The following is a 19495-nucleotide window of genomic DNA, read 5'->3' as shown; positions in this document are numbered from 1 at the left end:
CAATACAGTGCAGTAAAATATTAGGGCCCACCATCACTAATCGTGACGACAGTCCTAATTCTCCGAGCTACAGGCATTCTGTGGTCATCCTGTTGCACACTATCAGAGCTTAGCTTTACCATTCGGTGCCTGTAGCCGCGAGATAAGTTAACGTGCTCTGCTGGCATGCTAATACTATACCGGCTCTGCGGGGACAGAATTAATTATTTCTTTATGACTGCGCACGAGGCAAAGTGTTTGAAGGAGGGGAGGGGAGAGACCGAGAGGGGGAACACAGGGAGAGGAGTGATGGGCAGGGACGAAAGGAGGGAAAAGAGAGAAACAGATTGAGATGGAAGCTAAAAAGAAAGAGCAAGAAAAAGAGAGGAAAAGGAGAGGAATAAGACAGACAGAGCTGTTATAGTGTTCTTTATATCCACCTGTCTTAAGTGTGTAGTAAATCTCTCACCCTGACAGCGTGGAGTGGAGTTTTATTTCTGACTGAGGCTGAGTTGATGAAAAAACATGGACTTCCAGTGCTTCATTATTCTTTACAGCCAGTAATATGGATACCTGAGAGGCTTTTACATTTGTTCCTACAAGCTTGGCAACAACACAAGTTTTATTCTTCCTGCTTTGACCTGAAAACTAGTCCTTATCCTTATCCACCATCGTGACCTTTTGCGGGATTGTGGTATAATAAGAAATATCCAAATCCTCCAGTGAGAATTTGGAGGTTAAAAAATGATGCAATGAGTGAAATCAATCTAAAGCACATTCACTCTATGATGTCTAGTGTGAAAATGAAACAGTTTTTAAGAGCCGCTGTCCTCCGAGGGAGAACCAAGACAGGACTATGTGATGCAGATTACTATTTAGTTATTTTATGCTTGGGTTTAAATGTCAATTCCTTGTTTTGTGCTACATTGTGTTTTTCTAAATATATTTTTCTGCCTGCTGCACATTTGCCCTCCGGGATTTTCGTGAAGTCAGAACCAAACCGCAGACAATAGCGTGACAAATCAATCGGAAAACACATAATAACTGTAAGCGTCAAATCAAAATTCAATGGATGAGAGCTTGCGTGGCGCAGCAGGTCTAAACTGCCCCCGTAGATATTGCTTTTTCTGCTGCTCCTCCTCCGTCCCGGCCCAGGTATACAGATATAGGGATGCAATTTCCAATAACAGCTTTAGCCAGTTGTCTGTCTATTACAGGTCAAACTTATTACCTCCATAAATGCACAGCATGTTGCTGTCTGGGGATGGACTGATAATCCCTCTAAAGACTGGGGTTTTATCAAAGCTAAATCTGCTCCTCTCACACACACACACACACACACACTCACACACACACACATGGACAGGCATGCATCAGGAATACCCACATGGGAACACACACACACACACACACACACACAGTCACACAGACTATATGCGTAGACACACACGAAGCTGCTAGACAGACAGACACGGGTGTAAAGACTGGGATTTTATCACAGACAAATCTGTTATTGTCTGGTAGTTAGGAGATTATGAAGCAGTGATTTTATACACACAAACACACACACACCCATGTATCATTAGAGGATGATGCTCACTGGCTGAAGGCACAGTGCAGTGAAGTGATATCAGGACCGGGAGCTTTAATACTGTGACTGACTGTGGTTTTAATACGATGATAAAGACTCAGCAAATCACTTTGATGACAGCTTTTATTGTATGGACTTATTTCTTTTTTTTCATTACTCTGATATAATACATGTCCTTTTCACTCACAGTAGCAGTAGCAGCAGCAGTAGCAGTAGTGCAGTCTTCATGGCGTTTATTGCTTCTCAAAATTTGCGTACGTAAAACCGAAAACGAAATGTCGGAGTTGGAGAAAAAAGAGGTACAATGAGCCAGAAACTTCTATGATGAGCACAAGTAAATTAAGCATAAACAACACATGAAACTGTGTTTTTGTGATCATATGATCCACTAAGTTTACAATGTGCTACAGAAGAACAAAGGGGTTCACAAGATCAGCGAAGGTAGTTATCTAATTCTATCATATGTTGTTACTGTTAACCGAGGTGTAACCCAAATGGTCCACCTTGTTATGCAAGAACGCGACACGATTTTCCTCCACCCCCCCCATCACTTTCCATCAGTGATTTCTGAATCTCTGCAAAAGATTTCCATAAATGATTCTGCCAAAATAGCAATTTGGTTTGTGTGTGGCAAATGGTCCATACAGCAATTTAGAAAATTATCATGCAACCCCCCCCCCAGCAGCGTTTTGCTGACCTTGTAAAGCCACGCAGGCTCAGCTTTCATGAGATTTACAAAAAAACGTCTAAGAGTATCATCCGAGAATCGATTGACCCGCCTCAGATACAATACCAGTCATTGAACGTTGCAGCTGCACAGTCTGTCTCCGTTTCTTTCTGCTATCGATAGTCCTGGGCAAATATGCAGCTGTTTTACCTGAGCGTCTGCCATATTTATCAGTTTGATAATCAAAAGCGAGGGATACTGACCCAGTGAGAGGAGCACTGATCCAGTCGGGTGGATGCTGTGCCTGAGTGAAGAAGAGAACTCACAGTCATGTATTGTATTATGCAGCCAATTGCGATGACATCTGTCACGGGCTAATTGAGCCGTAGCGCTGCCAGACCACAGCGAGTGAGGAAAAGCCAGCGCTCTGCATGGGGGTTACAGACAGCACAGTTGCTGATGATGGATACCTCGGAGGAGACTAAGGCCCACAATAAGTGAACGGGTAGACTGTCCTCTGTGCTCGGTGCTCAGTCTTATATGGCTGAACACGACCCGGCTATGTCACTGCTCCTCTCCATACACATTTATCCCTTATGTACCAAGAAAAAACACGAGGACACAAAGTATTGACGTTTAATTTTCCAGAAGCCAGCTCCTCTTTCATCGAGTAAAAAAAGAAAACATAGTCATTTTTTTCCATATTTTGCTCTGTACACTCGCTCTGTCAGCCAGAAAGTGGCGTGTCTCTACATTACACAGAAACCTAGTGTGTAAACTCAAAGGAGAATTCCACCCTGCAGTTTGTTTGAAACTGCCATCGTCTGATTTCCAGAGAACTTGCAACATTTTGACAGTAATTATTTCAACATATTTACTTTGCAAAACAAAAAAAAAGATCACAGCAAAGTAGCAAATATTTCATGAAGTGATGAAAGCACAACAGAATATCTGATGCCATAAGGGAATGCAATGAATGAGCACAAACTCCAGTCCTCCTGCCCTGGAAGCGTCACTTTTCTTTCCCTCTTTTTTTAGATGGTACGATACAATCTCTTGTTTTTTCTCTTGACTTATTGAATCATATCATACAAACAGGGTTGGGTTGGATTTCTTACTGAACACATATTACAAAGCATTTTCTGCAAAGTTGCATATTCCTTTTCATTCCATGTAATCTGAATACTTTTGGATTACAAAAAATGCTGCGATCTGTACTACAAAAACGAATGCAGCCATGAGTTCCACCAATATTTTGTTTCTCTCCCTTGAAACTTCTCCAAACATTGGCAACGCAATTAATTCCAATAAGCCAAGCCAGGTCAAGCTAACGCAAACAAAGGGAAATCCCAGGTTAGACCCCATGCCACATTTTCCTCTGCACTTAGCGAGATAAGTGCGTCTTGCATGAGCCGCGCACAAGTTTATGGATCAGATTTGTCAGAACAGATGTGAATTCACACGAGATACACAGGACACATTGAGAGCTGACTAACCAGACCACATCTGGTGTGGGCTGGGCCACATATGACCCCGTGGTTAATGGAGACGTGCTCTGTGCCAGGTGTGAGCAGAGCGTTTGATCTAGAGTGTTTCTAGATCTGAAGTTGAAGGTTTGCATATCACAGCAACTTTATATTTGACTTGCAGTGACTTAAAGGTCATATATATATATATATATATATATATTAAGCAGCCCTGAGCACATAATGAATGCCTTTACCTTTTAACAGCTTGTGCTCCATTTAGAGGCTTAAATTGCAAAATTAAATATAAAGCAGGTGCTTAAATTTGATATTGTATTGTCCTTCTACTATGATGCTAATCCACAGTCATCATGCTTTTTCAGAGTTTAGTGCTATTTCCATGGGGATACTGGGAAGAGTTGTAATCTTGTTCAGATTCAGGTAGCTGTCAGATTAGAGTTGGGTGACATATTAAACAGGAAGTATTTGGACCTGAATATCGAGAATAATATCTCCTGTGTGTGTGTGTGTGTGTGTGTGTGTGTGTGTGTGTGTGTGTGTGTGTGTGTGTGTGTGTGTGTGTGAAAGTTTATGTAAGGCAGTGCATGCAGTTCCTACAGTTGGGCCAGTGATAGTTGAGCAGGCTAATCCAAAATATTATCTCGTGTTGTATCTTCTCTTTGCTGCGTAACACCTTGTCAGGACTGTGTACTACTGCTGGATCAGATCTGTTGTGATGGAGATATCTCTGATCCTAGCCGGATGTATAAATGCATATAAATCTGATTATATCCTGTAACACTGGCTGAGATACAGTATCAGAGTTTAAACTGCCCCCGTCTCTGCCTTTTGTGGATGGAACACACCCGTTCTTCCTCTGTAAATGCATGCAAACAACTTTTTTTATTCTCAGATTACTGATCTCTGCCTCCTGCAGCTCTGTGCGGTATCAGTCTCATGGAGAGATAACAGATCACATGTAGACAGCTAGTGGTAAAAGCCTTACACAACAACATGGCCTCTGGACCAGGATTTATTTTGATATTCATTGTAGTTTAGTTTCTATTTTTCTTCTAGTCCAGTGAAAGCTGTGTATACTTAACATACTAGTGTATGCACAGTAGACCTTTGATTTTGTTATTGAAGGTTTATCACAGGCAGCTTCAAAATTATTGAAGTAATATGTAAAACCTGTGAAAAAAACAACTAAATCACACTGTCTATTTGCGTCAGAATATTTTTTTATGCATGTCCATAAGTATCTATCCATCTTCCCTTTATCCTCCTATCCAAATTCATATTACAGACGTAAACATTTCAGACACCTTGTTAAATATATAAATCTGTGGGATGACTCAGATTCTGTCAGTGATTGCTTAACTTTTTTCATGATCTGCATGAGAGATCACTCATGTCTGGGAATCTTTGTGTGTGTGTGTGTGCGTGTGCGTGTACATGCGGGGAGGGCCATTTGTAGCCATGTGATGGTTGATGTAAAAAGTCGGGTTTCCTGGAGGCAGATTATGCCTCCGAGCATGAAAGCCTTCCTGTAACAGTATCTGCACTGACACGATTTTCCAGTCCAGTGCGAGGCATAATCTGAGTGCCTGGAAATGGGATGAATAAGCCCAAGTAAATGCCCCGCTCTAAATAATGTAGCAGCTCCAATGCAAAAAACTGCGTCTGCCCGGGATACATTTGGATACGAGCCCAATTTCTTTTAAAACATGGAATTGCACACAGCAGTTACGAAGGAATTTACATTAAATATGAAAGCATTTTAAAATAATGAGCGCACAAATAAATATGCATATGTTAGCATGAAGCGAGCTCAATAAATCTGTACTTTCACCTGCTGTAATCCCCTCTAATGTGAAAAAAAACAAAAAAAAAACAGATTGCAATCTAAAGCTGAGTCTTTAATAGACAATATAAAAGATCCAGTGAAGAATAAAGGCTGACATGAGGTCTTTTCACATGAGGTCAATGTGTAATCTCTGGTGGAAATGTGGCTGAATAAGGCCAAGTCATGCCCTGCTCTTATTATTATGCATCTAATTATTATGCGTCAGCCGTTAGCGATTCTGTGCTGTGCTGTGCAGCCAGCGCCAGTTCACAAGGTCAAATTCATGGTACTTGTAAATGTCCTTGCTGAATAAAATTAGACTGTGACTCAAACTGTGTGTACTATATGTGTGTGTGTGTGAACTGCTGACAGTCATGGGCACAGGAAATATCACAAATGCACACACACGCACACACACACACGCACACACACGCACACACACACACAAGCATACATGCATACCCTGCTCACACACGGTGTTTGGTGTACAGCCTGTAGCAATGTTCACAACACCTCGTCATTAAGCCGCGTCTCTCAGTAACACTAACAAACCAGCACTGAATCACGTTGGACGCAAATTTGCTGCCAGACAAGGTCAAGGCTTCATCTTTGGCCGAGAAACGAGCTGAGTAGGAATGAGTCATGCTTTCAATTATGCATCAGCCTGACGGACAGGCAGTGTTTGCTTTCAGATAGCAGTCAAGAGAGGCTAGACTTACAGGTGACCCTGTAATCTGTTGCCATGCTGTCTTTTCTTGAAAAACCAGAAAATGGTGAGAAAACCAATCGAAAAACTGAACACTCTCGAATAAACAAACAGTTATAACTAATCTGAATTAATTAAAACTAATCAATCTGACTTTCTACTACTACAGCTACTTTCCACATCAGTGAGATTTATGTACTTGTTCCGGTCACACGTATATGCCCACAGTTCCATTCGTACTAAAATGACGGTCTGCGTCGGTCTGGCATTGCTCGCATGCGTACGTGATCCCACATTCCATTCCATTCCAGTAGGTGGGGTAATGCGCAATAAGGTTGTTTGTCAACCTCCGTTTAAATCAAGAACTTCCATCAGGAAGTCCTCATCCCGACCAAGCGTATAGCTGTGACTTCTCTCCAGGAGTTCACCCCGTGTGCGTGTTCTTATACTCCTTCATAGATTGGTTGTTCAATCATGGGTATCGGAGGATCTCCTCATGCAGCTTCTTTTTAAAACCAGTGTCCATGTTGTTCATCTTCTTCTTTTATTTGCAAACAAACAAACATATGTTGCACTTGGAGCATGCACAGTCAATGCATATGTCAGCGCGGTTACAGATTCTGGGCTGCACACCGATGTGCGTACCATAGCGGACATGGGTGGATGACAACATTAATGTCACGAGGACCATAGCGGACCCTAGTGGACGGACGGATGTGGAAATCACACTGAAAAAAGATTTGTTTACCAACTTAAAAAAACGACTTTAATTGATGACACAGAAATTAATACGTTTTATTAAAATCAAAGTTATCAAGCGTAAAATAACATGTTAACATTCATCTGAACCAATTCATTAATTTGTGTGTTACCGATTAAATATATTTTCTACGTTGGTAAACAATTTTCTTTTTCCAGTGTATGAATTTGCCTTTCATGTTCCCATCTCTATCCCTCTGGTGTGACTGCTGTTACCAGAATATGTTACTTTCAGGCTAATATCTTGCTAGCAGGACTAATTTGCTCTCTTTCCAAATTAAAGTGGCCCCATGTAAACACCTTTATTGGCCTTGAGGGATTTAAAGATGTTCACATGCAACCTAATTGTCCATTAATATGACTCATACATACTTTTATTCCAAATTACCTGCCTTCGCATCAACACCTCAGGCAGCCTCCAGGAACCTGACTGGCCCAATTCTGGCTAAAATTAAATTCAGATTCATTTGAATATTCGTGCACACACAAAGTTAATCCCTGCGCGGCGATCAGGCTACATTTCAGTCGGGCCGGGGCGCATAATCCACTTCCATCCTGGACAGAATAGATATGTGCGAGTGTGCGAGTGTTTAACGTGATTCTCTGTTCAATTGTGAGCCTCTTTCTTCCCCTGCTGTTTGTGTTTGTGCTGCTGATGTTTGCACGCAGACAGAGAGAGGCGGCTTCACCAGCTACTTAGTAAGCTCTCTGATGTCCTCAGCTGTGTGTGGTAATGAGAGCTACTGACACAGTGAACTGTGGCCGCTCAGACATGCAGATATCCAGTGTGTGTGTGCGCGCCCCCTCCGCTCTCTCTCCCCATCTCTCTCTCATTATCTTTTTTGCTCCTCCCTCTAATTTATTCCATTTCTCCTCGCCCCCCTGCCTTCCCGTCCTCCCTGCCTCTTTATCTCTCCCTCTGACTTAAATTTTCTGTCTGATTTTTCTCTCTCTCTCTCTCTCTATCTCACAGACGCACAGTGAGATGCTGCTGGGCCTCAGTAGACAGTGAGAGCACGGAGCCAGCCCCCTCTTCAGTTCACCGCCAGTTCATGCCGCTCCACACTGACAGAAATGATGCTGACAGAAATGCAAATTTTTGACAATGACAGCGGCGGTGCCAGCCACCAATGTTAACATTACGCCTCAAAACTTCAGGTACCAATTTGGATTCACTTGAAAGTGTAGTTCCAGACTTTTAGACAAGGGACTGTGTTATTCTTGTCTCGGAGGAGTTCGGAGTGTTAGACTGTTAATACGCTGCCACTTTCTGCTGATTCATCTGCTTCAGGAGTTTCCGAACGATCTAAAAGTATCGTGTCAGACCTTGTGAGAGCACAAAACGCCACATTTGATTTGATGACAGTACCAAACTAAGTAGCATCATTACTTTTGTTACAGAAGAAAGTGCATTCTGGGACAAACGTCCTCAGCAGAAGGTATAGGCTGTGTCCAAAATCACACTAATCACCATATAGTCCACTATATAATGAGTTCGCCATTTTGTAGTTGGGCGGCAGGAACAGTTGCACCTGTCGTACAAATGTGAATAAAAGTGTATCACAGAACAAACTGCGGCAAACTCATTTATTTCTACATTTAAATATGGTCATGCAATGTGCTTTTAACCTAAAAGTATTAATATGAAAGGGTAAAATAAATATTTAGAATTATGACGAAATTACCGGCGCAGAAGAAAATGTGCCAAGTAGTGTCCGAAAGCGTTTTTCTCTTTTGCAGATGAGCTCATTATATAGTCCTCTAAATAGAAGTTAGTGGATAAGTGGGCGATTTTGGACACAGCCACAGAAATAATATAATTATAATGTCCTTGTAGAAAAATAAACTTTATTAATCCAACAAAGTTGCTGCAGTCATCTTTTACAGCGTGCATGGCTGGTAGGCTGGTTGGCTGACAGGCCGGTTTACAGCCTGATTCACAGGCTAAAGAGAGAGTGGTGGAAAAGACGAGTTGTCCTTGTCATGTGTGGAATTTGTTTTTTTCTCTTTTGGACTGTGCCCCTTAGACGCGCATGCTCGATTCCCTGCCGAGTTCCTCACTCCATCAGTCTTTGTGTTTGTCCATCTCATCATCTCAGGCTCCCACTGGTGCTACCTTCTCTGTCACTTTTTCCTCTCCCCTCCAGTTACACTTTGACTTTTTTTCCCCTTCCTTCCCTCCCGCCTCTCTCTCTCTCTGTTTCATGCTGATATGCATCGCTGTCTTTCAGTATTTGCACTTTAAGTTTCCTTTCGCCAATGCGGTCCGCCTGTCACAGTCGGGAAGCCTGTCTGTCTTTTCCTCTCTTCCTCACTATTTCTCTTGATCTCGGGCTGCCTCTCTGGCTGCCTGCCTGTCTGTTTCTATTTCTCTCCCTTTGCATGTTTCTGCCAGTATCTCTTTGTCTGCCTCTTCCACCCACTCGCCACCTCTGCATTACAGCATCTGAGCGTTAATGCGCTCAAATATATTCTTACCAAGAGATGTATTTTTCTCAAGAGCCTCTAACACTCCCTTCTTTCCACTTCCTCCTGTGATCCACTACAGTTTTCAACATCTATAATAGTTTGTTGATCAGGCCTTCTTGTTCTTTTGGCTGCTCTATGCTTCCTCTGTTTCTCTCACTGACTAAGTCACTGTCTTTCTGAGTGACGCGATCATCTGATCTCTGTGAGAGTTTCCTGCTTCGGAAGGTTTCACTCCTCACATTACCTCAGCCTTGCAGTGGAAGGATGATGAATTATAACTTTTCCAGCGGGTTTTGGATTACTTTGCTCGTTCCTCAGGTTGCCGTGCTTGTTTAACTTCACCACTTACGCCAGAGGACGATTAAACCGAGATTCCAGAGTTGGGAAGGGTACTTTAATTGTCATGTAGTCCGTTGCACGTTGTAATTTTAAACACATAATTTGCAAAGGTGCAGTTTGCTGACTTTGACCTTCAGCTGCACAAGAAATAGTCCTGCTGTAATTTCAACACTGTTGGGAATAGAATATGCTTATAGTGTTAAACATGTAGGAATCTTTTCTGGTCTTTTCAGTTTCTCAGACAGACCACACCTGATCAGTTCATGTTATGGCTGACGGAACCTGATGTTTTGTAAGAAGTAAATGTTGAGCAAAGATCAGTGATGCAGACCCTGTTCAGACCTGGTATTCACATCTGTGCTGCATGATGTTATCACAAGAGGTCAGAGCTGTGTTCAGGTCTGAACGCACCCAAATGTGTGATGGTCTGGGACGCATGATGCCACAATCTTTTCACTGTTACAACAAATGCATCTTGGGCCAGATATGAAGAACTGCACACTCAGCTGACATCGTCTGACCCCCCTACAGTTTAAACACATTTTTACACTTCTCAGGGTCCATATGTTGATTTGTTTGTAGCCACCGCCACAATATCAACACTGATCGCCGCATAAAGAATGATGCTTTTCTTAAATGAGAACATTTTCAATGCATAGGTGCACACATTCATTCTTTCGGTCCCTCCAGACTCTCTTTCTCTTTCTCTTTCTCTCGCGCCAACACACATACACACAATGTGATCAGACACATCCGTAAACTCAGACTGGATAAACACACAATGTGGTCTTTTAGAACAGAAATGATTTACGGGATTATGTGCATATAGAGCGGGGAAGTGGGATCACAAGTGGTCACAGGAGACACATTAAGGATGCATTTTAATACCAGGTGTGAACACATGTACCTAACGCTGACCACTTGTGATCGGATCTCACAGGAGGATGTTCACATCAGGTCTGAACATAATAGTTTTACTTTATCTTTACCAGCTTGTGTCCCTGGGTGTTCACTGTATCTGCTTGTGTACGTCTTTTTATGTACATGTCTGTGTTCTTCTGGCTTCATCAGTGTGTGTGTGTGTGTGTGTACTTACAAATGATGTGCTCGCCACTGTGTTTACAGAGCGTGCACAATATCCCCCATATACTGTCCTTCTGAGTGCGTCTGTTAATATTAGTCAAACCATCGACCCAGTCAACCCGCATGAGACATCGTCTCCTGTCGTTGACATGGGATTTCTTTTTTCTACGATCCTCTTGGAGCCATTGTCTCAAACTGAGGAGCCGTAAAACTCAATTTCCCATGGAGGAGAAAGAGGAGGAGGAGGAGGAGGAGGAGGAGGAGGAGGAGGAGGAGAAAAGAAGGAGGAGGAGGAGGAGAAGGAGGAGGAGGAGGAGGGGGGTGGTGGCATGTTGAAGTCCAAATTTTCTTATCTCATGCACTATTAAGTGAAGCAGTGAGTTGTGTGGGTAACATAGTTTAGAGTCCGTCTGTCACAGCCTCGGGGTATGTTGCCCGAGTGCCCACACACACACACACACACACACACACACACACACACACACACACACACACACACAAACAAGACACACATGCACACACACAGATGTGCAGATGTACGAAAGTATGCATATGCATAAACACACTCGAAAAACAGACGTGGCTACACACACACACACACACACACACACATACACACACACCTCTGCCGCCTCAGGGCTCCATATCTCCAGTCCTATACGGCCTTGGTGCAGGTCAGAGGGGTCGACTGAGACTCTCGCTTCATTAATCACAGCTGGGAATCGAGCAGCTTTTTATGTACATTTTTCCATATGTATTTACCCTTTCGTCAACTTTGACTTGAGGATAACGTATTGAGCCAAAGCTGTCTTTTATTTTATTTTTTTTCTATGTGATCCAGGAGGTAATGTAATTGACATGCATCTAAACATTTGGTATCTAATATGTGACTGTGTTTAGTGTTGCATTTATATTTCCCTCAGAATCAGTGTTCTGTATCGGATGGTTATTTGTTTTGTCTACCTCGCACACAATTCAGCTTCCTCATCCAGTCTTAAGCATCCCCTTACGATCGCAGTTCACTGTCAATATATGGGCGTCACAGAGATTAATCACATGTAGCAACATAAAAAAACAAGCATGCACCAGAAGTTTAAGCACACACAGGCATAAACACTAACACATAAACTCACATGACACGAGGAATGGCGGTAGCTCCCCCACCAGAGTAGTTAAAAGTGAGGGATTGCAAACATTGCACCCGGTTGTTGATGTGATAATCATGACAAAGAGCAACTGGATCTTTTTGTCGCACTACATGTGGCTGCGTTGGGGCCGGAAAGTGACGAGAGTCAGTCAGTTCATCTTTGTATCTGTGTGTGTGTGTGTGTGTGTGTGTGTCAAGCTCATTGGTTATTAAAAAGATACAAAACAAACAAATCAGCAGATAGAACAATGCTTAATTCTTACAGCGACTCATTGTGGTGAAATATTTTGACTTTTCAATGTGCAAATTTCCATGAAAGCCCATAAGCACTTAATCTCGGGGTCTAAGCTGCCCGCATGGGGATTTGTGTTTTCAGCCATTTTTCACTGTGTATATTAAATATATATAAACAACAACAATTGACAGCTTAAAGTTGACTTATTTTGTTTTGTTTTCACGAATAATGACCCTGATTGAAATTTTTTATCAGGGTTCCAATCGTCATCTTTCAAATTATCTCATCATGTTTAATGTGAAAGGCCTAAAAAAGGGAAACACATTATTCTCCATTAGAACTTTGATGATGCTTATCTGGTCTTCACAACTATAATTTATAGAGATGCAATCACAGAGCACATCGGATCAGCCTCTGGGGGGCAACAGACAATATTTTGGGGCATTCAGTGTAGAAAGCGGACATCTGGGCCAAGACTCCATCATCTACTGTTTACAGTCCTACCAGCAACGAGAGAAGCAAGAATAGAGTTGGAGTTAAGCGATGATATCTACGACCAGATTTTTTTCACAACAAGCATCATTGTGGCTTTGCCCTATTCCCGTCTTTTTGTAAGTGAATGGAGATAAACTAAAAAGGCGATAGCTGATTGCTCTCCACACAAACGGGTTTCCTGCACGCCACTAAAGCCTGCTCCAATGTGATTGGTCAAACTACAAATGGAAAGCAGAAAGCTTCGGGCCCCAAAATCTTGTCAGTAGCCTCCAGACTCTATACACATGTGATACACATGTAACACAGTGGGTTAGCTATCGAAATTACCCCAAATCAGAGAACATTCATTCAGAAGCAGGATTGTGGTTTATTGTGATCAGATTAAAGGAATGAATGTTGTAAAAGTATTAGCAGTGTGTCAATAGTGACTGCACTAACAAACACACACACACACTGTCGTCACCCACCTGAAGCCTGAGAGAGAGAGAGAGGCAGTGCTGAGCAGTGTGAGGTGCTGATGTCACACTGAGTATTGTGTGTGTTTGTATGTGTGTGTGTTTTGCCCTTGACTGCTGGCACTCCTGCAAGCTCAATGAAACGATAGAGTGTGAGAGAAAGACTGGATCATCGGTTTAGCATTTTGCCCAATTATACACTCTTTCTCACGCTTTCTCTGACTTTCACACAGGCACACACACACACACACCCAAGCACACACACACTTTGTACTTCTATTTTTGTGAGGACACTGATTGACACGATGCATTCCCTAGCCCCTTACCCTGACCTTAACCATCCAAACTAAATGCCCGAACCCTAATTCTAACCCTAACCCTAAAACCAAACAGCCCATTGAAAAAGTCAGGACCGGTCAAAATGTCCTCACTTTCCAAAAATGTCCTCACCCTGTAGGGACTATGCTTGAAATGGTCCTCACAAAGACATAAGTACAGGAACACACACACACACACTGCATGATGTACTGCAGGCACCAGAAACTAACACCTCTCAGTAGTCGACTGTAGATGGCCAACATCAGGTGTTTCTCTCATATGGAAAGTTGTGGGTGATGTGTGTGTGTGTGTGTATGGGTGTGGGGTGTACAGGTGACAGAGAGGGAGGTAGTATTTGTGTCTCTTTGTGTGCATGCCAGAAGAAGTGATGTTTGATGTATGTGTGCATATGTGAGGGTGACAGTGGGTGAGGGGTGTGTTTGTGTCAGCACAATCAACATGGAGGAAGAGGAGAGAGGAAGTAAAGGATGTCTGAGCATATGTGAGCGTGTTTGCTTTGTGTGTGTGTGTGTGTGTGTGTGTTTCTCTTTTCACACATGGACAGTTTTTTTTTGTAGAAAAAATAAAAGGGGGAAAATCCAAACACTACCTGTGTGTTGCCGATAAGGCGATAAAAAGGTGTTCACATTGTATTAGCGGCCCCCTTGTGGCTAACTCTACACAACACTTTATCCACTTATGGAGTGAATATGTGCAGCTGAAGTGTTGTGTTACCTGCAGGGTTTATTTATCAGTTATCAAGCGGCCTCTTAATGTGATTCTCTCTCCCTGTGGCTTCAGGCTGAGCTCATTCAAAAACGCTGCGCTTCCACCAACTAATCCTCAAAACTTCAGAATCAGTTTTTCTGTGTATTTTTTGGACTCACACCCACTTCATGCTTTTGCTGAGTGAGTAACACCGAGCACGACAGACTGTGTGTGAAGTGCTAAGTGAGCAGGAGACTCAGCGACAGCCTCTCTCTGCCCCATCGCAGCGCTCGCCAAACAGCATGCTGCCTTGGCACAGGAACTGTCCTTTTTTTGCACAGCTAGTGGTACCACTGATCAAACGTGTTTTTGCGACTGCGTCTGAGATCTGATATCAGCGTGTCATTCAAACATCGCACACACAAACTAATTCGTACGCACCAACAACGTGAATCTGCTTTGCTCAAATAGAACGAGGAGGTAAGCAAGAACTTCTGATGGCCCGGTGAACCCTAAAGTGGGTTTATCAACAACGCACTTTTGCAGCGAAGAGGAGGAAGAGGAGGAGGGGGAAGAGGAGAGCAGAGAAACAAAGAGTTGAAAGTGGCAATGGGGTGTTTTCGTGTTGAAAGTTTACCTGAGATATATCTTCAGATCACCTCCCAGCCAGCTGGCACTCAGCTGACCTAAAAACTAAAAGAAAACAAAAACACGTCGATATCAGACGTGGGGGTTCAGAGAGAGGTTGAAGCTCTGAAGTGATGAGTCGAAGCAACTTTATCTCTGACTTAATGTGTGTACCCATCCCTCGTCTCCTGTGTTTTTCTGTCAACCTTTGTCATACTGTAAACTTTGCAGAAAAGCAGCGCTGACAAAACAGTAACCACAAATGAAAAAATACTTTTGCAATTCAGAATTGGAGTCATCACATTTTGTTTTGTCAAACTTTTCCATCATGCAAACTGAGAGAATAAGCACAATACTTGACTTCACTGACTACATTTACTAGACAATAATATTTTGAAGATCAACCTTGTTCAGAATAATACATTCTTTTCATTATAGTGTTTACTTGAGTTGCTAGTAGAATTTTCATCATATTCCCTTTTACATGGTACAGACCATAGACAGATTTTGACTCACAGCAGTACATCCAATGTTATTCCGCCAATTTTAATACACCTACCCTTCCTTAAAATTTTGCAAAAGCTACAACTCCTTGTTATTGTTCTGTCTAGTTTACAACCAGGACACGAGTCATCAGCAAATGGTAACTGCCGTATGTCGATGTCGCAAAATGCTTTGAAAACTCTAATAAGATGTTATAACGCGAGTATGACGTGTACATGTATGTATACTGTGACTTAGGTTGAAATACTCCTCATCTTTATTTGATTATTGCTTATTCCTAGTAAAACCTTATTTGGGTGAAGGTGAGAAAATGCTGTTTACATTTACGTGTCTTATTCAGATTATTGGCTTAATTATTGGAATATTGGTGTCACCAAACATAGTCATTGTCAGAAAGGTGAGACAAGGAACCAAGATTGCTGCCTGTATCTGAATATGCATCATGCGAGTTATGCTCAGCTCTTTAATTAACCACATCTCAGCCACATCACAGTTTTCTAACATTATCTGTCCCACGCTATTTTGATATGACCCAACAAGCCTGACTGTTCAATTAATTAATCCCGAAAGTTGCCATCACAGCCAAAATTTCAAGTGAAGGGACGTCCCGAGGCTGCTTATATCATGGAAATGTTTCACCACAGCCTTCTAAATCTGGACGGGCAGGCCTAATTAGAAGTTGCATTTGGTTGCAAAGCTTTTTGGCTGCACCACTGAGTTTTTATCCAACCTTAAAGCGCACCAGAGGGCTGTCTCTGTGTCTCAGCAGAATTAAATGCATTCCATCATAAGTGTTGATGCCGCTTACAGCCTTGAATGTTTTTTTTTTTCCTGCTGCTCTTCATTTCATGCTACAAAAATATTTTTAATGCGTTTGAAAAGAGCAGGGCAAAATGGAAATAAAAGGTACAGATGTTAAACACCAATCTTGTACATAGTTTGAGTAAAATGTGCTTTAATGGTTTAATAAGTGCTTTATTTAGGGTTAGAAAGAGCAAAGGTACAAGACTGTGTACATCATTTTAAGAGTAAAGGATCTATGCATCCCAGAAACCATTGCCAATGAACCCAGTGTGCCTCTTCTTGAATTGAACCTTGTTGTTAATATACTGTTGGAATATGTCATAGTTTGGGTCTTGCATATATACGTATATAACATTTCATGAAGCCTATCATATATAGAAACCTGGTATTGTAACGTTAGCGTTGTCAGGGAAAAGGTAGAGTGCTTCATTCCCAACTACAATCATGGGAATTCTCCACCAGCTCCACCAATCAGAGATGTCTCTATTACACTTGAGGATTGTGGGTAGTGTAGTACTTCTCCTTGACCTCGCAAATAAAACGTGTTTTTCTTAAAATGCAGTTGATGGACAGGTTCTTCTACAGGAGCACATTGTTGCTTCACAGCCTTGTAGCTTGTGGTAAGTCTACCTTGGAAGGTTAAAATATTATGGCTGATACTCAAATTCTCTATGAAGGACATTTTTACTTTCCGGAACCATCCTGCAGAGCTCCATAGGTTAACAATGGCGATAGCGATCTTTAGACAGAGAAGATGCTAAATAAATAAATCCGTCCGTCACAAAACACACCAATAAAACACCATAACTATCCTTTCTATGCGTCTTTTAACCTTCATCATGTGAAATATTGGTCTCATGTGATATTGCTTTGCGCTTACAACGTATCTACATTGCCAAAAGCAAAGTTCAAAGTGAAGTTCAGCCCATTAAATGGATCCAAGTTATCCTCAGGCCCCCTTTCAGGGTTTTATGAGGGTATATTTCACTGACTCACTGGCACAGCTGAGCAGGGAAATCCTTCTCTTCACGGTCTAGTTGGGATGACTGATGCAAATATGCTGCTGCTGAGTCCAGACACTGACACCATGATCACACTGACCCACTTAGAGAGAGAGAGAGAGAGAGAGAGAGAGAGAGAGAGAGAGAGAGAGAGAGAGAGAGAGAGTCATTGAGAGTAGCATGAGATGTATGAGCATGAGATGTAGCATGAGAGAGAGAGAGAGAGAGAGAGAGAGAGAGAGAGAGAGAGAAAAGTCATTTGTGACTTACATTTATTTTTGTGACCCTGCACTTTTTACAGTAGTTTCCAAGACCATTAAGCTTTTAAAGAGGCAACGCTTTGATGTGGGAAGTAGGATGTATATTTCAGGTCATTTAGGATGTATGTAGTCAATGATTAGACATTTTTCTGGATATGCAAGAAACAAAGAAAGAAGCTATAGAACATTGATGTATATTGTATATTCTATGTGCAACCACATAGCTTTCCCCTTTGCTGTACTTTCCTATGACACAAGATCTTTGCTTTGCATGGAAGTTCTGTGCCGGCCTTCTTTTTGACATTCAAGCAACTGTTGTGATTGTGATCTTATCTTATTTTTCCTGTCAGGATGACCAGACTGTCATTGCCCTCTAAAACAACCCATATAACTGGTCCGCCACCAGGTTTGTTTAAGTTTTGGCAGCTAAAGCTGCTTCGTCCAGATTAGGGAAAGAAATCACAGCTGACTGTTTGTAGAAAACAGAATTAGTTCTTTTGTCTTTCGTGCCAAAGTTAGGACAGTCTTTTATGCCAAGCTATCCACCCTGACGGCTTTTGTGGTATTTCAAAGAAAAAGTTAATACCCCCTGAAAATCTTGTTTTTGCTGACCTCCAGTTGTACTCCGGGAACCCCGTGACGTCACTACTGGGTGCGGTTACAGGAGCAACAAAGCAAAAGTCTGACCACGTCCGACCGCAGCCACCAGAGATGAAGGGTGTGGCCTGTGGAGAAACTGGCTCGAGACTTTAAACGACAACAGAAAAAGGTTTTTAAAACCTCTTGTTAAATTACGTCACATGTCACTATGTTTTGCCTCTGGGCGTCATTATTCACATGGCCACAAGGGGGGAAGTGAAAAACAAGAAGTTGATAGTCCAGAGAGAGAGAGACAGGAAGCAAGGGCTTCTCTAAACCATTAACTCCTCCTGTTGTCACTTAATAATATCATGTGTAATGTGTGGTTATTGTCATTACATGAACACCTTTAAAAGGTATCAGAGTCATGTGACCATCACCCTCACCTGTGTCGGCGTAGGCCTCTACTGCTCCTGTTTGCATTCCATGTGAGCGATGCAGGCCTTCCTGCTCGTTAACCTTTCCTAATACGACCTGCATGTATTAATAATGCTCAGTGGGAAAGGTCAATCGATGTATGTGTGTGTGCATGTGTGTGTGTGTGTGTAATTGTTTGCCACGGGAATGCTTATGCAGCCTATAAGTGGTTCTGTATAGGAGGTATATGGGCTTGTCAGTGAACTGGTGAGGGCAAATTGAATTTGCTCTTAATAATTAACCAGGACTAATGGTTTGATGTTACAGTGCATTTGTTTGTCCTGGCTGCAGGCTAATGATAATATGCAATCAAATGCACTGCGTGTCATGATGTGTGTCCTTTGCTGTGCAGTCGCTGCTGGATTAACGTAACCCCCCTGCTCTGCTAGTTGAATTTATGTGTAGCTAGTGGCCACATATAATATAGATTTTTACTCTTAAATGAAGTTATGATAAAAAAAAACACCTTTACACAGAATCAGCTTGGTCATGGCTTTAATTGCTGTACAGAGATAAATTTTGTAATTCAATTCCGTTTGACCTTTAAGGGTCATTATAATGATTGTAAATGTATATGCCTGACCTGAGTGACCAGGTTCGGGGGGGTTTGAATCGATTGTCTCAATGAGATGTTGCATGCTGAGTCCACACTGACCTTTTTAGTGCGATAGTGCTCAGAAATGTGGCTCTGAAAGAACAGAAAAAACTGATGGCCCCTTTTTTTCTTTCGTGCATGTGGAAAACATCCTGCAGAGAGACACCAGATAATAGCCCATAATGAGATGATGGCCACAAAGTGGACTCAAACTCTAAAATGTTATTATGGCCCCACTAAATATGTTGTTTGTTAATATTGTTTTTCCATTTTTTTTACACTGGGCGCAGCATTGTTGCTTCATAATGGTCCTTATTTATTATAGGGCTCATTAACTGTCTTAAAATAAAAGTGTCAAATGGTGGTTTCATGGGGAGTTACATGC

The 19495-nt window shown here is 42.1% G+C and overlaps 1 long non-coding RNA gene across 1 annotated transcript in view; it reads left to right on the top strand.

The window, feature by feature from the left end:
* LOC124852283 overlaps positions 1 to 19495 on the top strand; it is a 108119-nt gene that overhangs the window by 7003 nt on the left and 81621 nt on the right. Inside the window, exon 3 of the long non-coding RNA XR_007032897.1 lies at positions 7988 to 8172. This is a non-coding gene — a long non-coding RNA (uncharacterized LOC124852283). The remainder of the gene's footprint in view (positions 1 to 7987; positions 8173 to 19495) is intronic.

Source organism: Hippoglossus stenolepis, chromosome 8, assembly GCF_022539355.2.
Source record: "Hippoglossus stenolepis isolate QCI-W04-F060 chromosome 8, HSTE1.2, whole genome shotgun sequence".
NCBI classification, from domain to species: Eukaryota; Metazoa; Chordata; class Actinopteri; order Pleuronectiformes; family Pleuronectidae; genus Hippoglossus; species Hippoglossus stenolepis.
This window is presented reverse-complemented; position numbering and strand designations above follow the sequence as displayed.